We start from the raw sequence: 3840 nt of genomic DNA, 5'->3' as shown, positions 1-3840 counted from the left end.
ATATTTCTAACTCGAGAACCCTTAGGAAATATTATTACGTGATATTAATTATATGCATTACGTGAGTTTAATTTTGTTACTTACGTGAATAATTACGTGCGCTGTTATATGTTCGTAAATTGAAATACTATGGAATTTCGTGAATTACGTGATTTATGCATACCTTAGTTGTTTAATGTTTATATGTTCGGAATTTAGTGAATTATGTGAATCATATTATGATTATATATATATATATATATATATATATATATATATATATATATATATATATATATATACGTACATACATACACGTATATACATGCATACTTACATGCATACGTACACATACATATATGCTAATACTTGCATTATACATTAGAGTATATTTACATATATACATATATGTTTGAGTATATGACCGAAGGTGTGTATGTGTGTGTGTGTCCGGATTGTGTGTGTGTGTGTGTGGTATTGATGCAAGTTGTGTTTATTTTAAATAAAATAATTAGTGAATAAGTGTGCATGTCTTTACACTTGGCACACCCTAATCATTTGTACAATCCCACACTCAAAGTAACCCAAAAGACACTCTCATTTCTCCTTCTTCTTCCACATACACCTATTGCTTGTCTTCTCCATTTCTCTCCACCGAAGCAAATCACCACCATCATCGGCCTCTCCTCTCTCCACCTCACCTCACCTTTCCAAAGAAATTCCCAAAATTTAAAATGAGAGTTCCTTATTTAACTCTTGCCATAGACTACTCCAAAAATACCATCAAAACCACTTGCCTCCTTTCGGGAGATCACAACTCCTCCCTCCTTGAAGCTCACACCATTTCATTCACAATCAAGGTAGCTTGGTTGGACTTCGGTGCTTGAAAGCCTCTCTTCCTTCGGTTATTTTCTTTCTTCGATTTTAAGGTAAGAAATTTCGATTTCTTGCTGCAATTAAAGGGCATCAATAGTATTGAAATGGTTTTCATAAAATTTTAAAAGATTGGGAATGTTTTCGAAAATTTAGGGCTTTTTGGGGAAAAATGGAAAATGGGTGTTTCTTGTTAATTTCTTGTTCTTGCATGCATCATCTATGTTGATAGTGGGTAGATACAACTTTCATTGGCCAAAAGCATTAAAATTTTCGGATTTCAAAAAGGGGTTTCAAGAAAAATGAAATTTTGAACTTTTATGTGGTTGCATGTGTAGATCTTCGAAAGTTTTGGGTCAATTCTGTAATTTTTGTAAAGTCAGTCCTAAAAGTGCTTTCAAAACTGTTTTCCAGTATTTGTTGAACAAAAATTTCGGATTTAAGGAGTTTTTGTAAGAAAAGTTGATTTTTGAAATTCTAGTAGGCTTGCATGTGTAGATCTAGAGATTTTGGGGTAAAATGTGTAATTTCCGAAATTTCTGCATAAAGTAACTTTTCAACTTCATTTTCTGCATCTAGTAAAGTGGAATTTCAGATTTGTTAGGGGTTTTTCATGAAAAAGTGGAAAATTGAACTTCTAGTGTGGTTGCATGTATAAATCTTGAAACTTTTGGGTCAAAACTGCAAATTCCGAAAAATCTCTCATTTTTTAAGTTTGGATCTGTTTTCCAGCTAGTACTAAATAGGAAAAAGTTTTATTTACCAAGTTTTTAAATCAATTAGAGTTATATTAGAGTTTTGGATTTTTAAATTGAAAAAGGGATTTTCCGACTTTTTAATTTCAAGAAAATTTGAAACTTTGTAAAAATTTAAAATAATTTCAGAATCTGAAATTTGGGTCAGTTAGGAGTTCTAGGATTTAATTTGAAGATTTTTGGAATTAGTTTGCTATCATTTCGAAATTAGGACAATTTGCATGTCATTTATATATGTTTTGTGCCTTAATGTTTATGTTTTGATTTAATGGTTATGAGCAAGGTTCAAAAAGGCGGTTATCGGGTACGTGGCGGTTAGGGACCGCCACACGATAAATCGGCGCGGCGGTGATTTATCGGAGATAAATCGGAAATATATCGGTTTTTAAATATAGTGTAATATATTTCTAAATATTATTTGTAAATACTTAAAATATATATAAAAGAATATTTAAACATAATTCTATCCTATCATTCATATGTTATTATATAATTCTAATTACTCAATAAATAATAAAAATTTAAAAAAATAATAAGATCATAATATAATAAAAGATTCTTACGAAATACAAATACTACGCAAGTCTTTCGCATCAACAATTAATACAAACACAACAAAGCATAAATTGCGGAGTAGTACTTGATTTGGTTTTGGAAGTTGAAAGAATTGGAGAAAAACAAAAAATCAAAATATATTTTCATTTTAATTTTAATTTAAAAAAAAAAAAAAAAAAAACCGATTTGTTGACCGATATATCGGTTTGACCCGCCAAAAAACCGCCGCAAACCGCCTCGCCGTAAAAAACCGATATTCCAAACCGCCTCAACAAAATCGTAAAGGTTTATAACCGATACCGATATGGCGGCCGATATATCGACCGCCACGACCGCTATTTAGAACACTGGTTATGAGTGATGAGTTTTGGTATTTTTATACTTTTAATTGCTGCTGGATGTGGTTTAATGGTTGTGAGAGGTTATTGAAATGAATTATTACCTAGAAGTGGTAATAAGTTCATTAAATGAGATGTGAAAAGGGGTATTTGTTTTAAGCATGCTTTGATGACTAAATAGTGAAGTTTAATTTGTTGGCTGCATGTGTGTGTGCTGAAAATGTGTGGATGTGTGTGTGCTGATTGTGCATGGTGTGTGTGCCGTGTGTGGATGTGTGTTTATGTGTGTAAATTTGGGATTTTTGCCCAATTTACAATTATGTGGTAAATTGTAAGATTTGTGTTATTTTGTGGCACTTGATTGATATTTGTGATGTCATGTGTGGGTTATAGCATTATTTCGAAAAGCTGCATTAAATGATTTTTATTTGAAAGATTAATGGAATATCGGGTAATAAACAACTCGGATATAGTGGGCCGGTATCCAACTAGGATGATGTGTGTAGTGGTTTGATTCCACTTAGTGAAAACGGGCTCGTAACAGGTTTATTATCCAGGTACAGAAATTAATCTTTCACGGATCCGATAAACGAAAAATGTGTTTTTCATGATTTTCACAAAAAGGGCATTTGAGTCATTTTGCATAGTTACGTGATTTTGTGTTACATGATGTGTTTTCGTGAGTGACGTAATGATATCGAATATCTAGTGTGGTTGTACGAAACGTGGGTAAGAAATGGATATATAATATTATATATTATGTATAACGTATTTTCAAAGTTCGATATTTCATCGGATTTCTTACTGAGCTTTATAGCTCATATAGATGTCTTTTAATTGCAGGTAGTAGTACTAGTAATCCTCAACCGGGATGGATCGAGTAGTGGATCGAGGTCTTGCCTGGAATTTTCGGAAGACGTACGAGGACCTTTGAACGATGCTAGAAGCTTTTGGTTATTTTCTTTTGGTGGTGTAATCTTAAACCGTAACATTTTCGTACCTTTTGAACTCATTTTCATTATGAAACGTACTTAACCCCTATTATGATATAGTAAGTTTCGTAATTTTACTACCCCTTACGCCTCCATTTGTGATTTCCGATTTATTCACCAAAATAACCTTTCAAAACTCTGATTTCTTCTCGAACCAAAAACCGATAGTAATATTGTAGCACTCGAATGAAAAACCTCCTCTTGAAACTTATTTTGAAACGAAAACTCTATTCGGCTAAGAACAACCTAAGAAAGTTTTTCGAAAAATGCAAAGTTTTAATAATTACATTTTCGCCCCATTCCAATGTTTCAATAATTACAAAGAGATCCTTTGCTTCCGCTAGTTTG

The 3840-nt window shown here is 32.3% G+C and overlaps 1 long non-coding RNA gene across 1 annotated transcript; it reads left to right on the top strand.

The window, feature by feature from the left end:
• The first annotated feature begins 593 nt into the window (after window positions 1-593).
• Window positions 594-3569, top strand: LOC148772242 (uncharacterized). The gene is made up of 2 exons (XR_016034855.1): window positions 594-908; window positions 3344-3569. It is a non-coding gene; the product is annotated as an uncharacterized LOC148772242 (long non-coding RNA).
• The last annotated feature ends 271 nt before the right edge of the window (window positions 3570-3840 follow it).

Source organism: Erythranthe guttata, chromosome 2, assembly GCF_056151865.1.
Source record: "Erythranthe guttata isolate IM_541 chromosome 2, IM_541, whole genome shotgun sequence".
Classification (NCBI taxonomy): domain Eukaryota; kingdom Viridiplantae; phylum Streptophyta; class Magnoliopsida; order Lamiales; family Phrymaceae; genus Erythranthe; species Erythranthe guttata.
The sequence above is the reverse complement of the archived record's forward strand: the minus strand, read 5'-3'. Positions and strand labels throughout refer to the sequence as shown.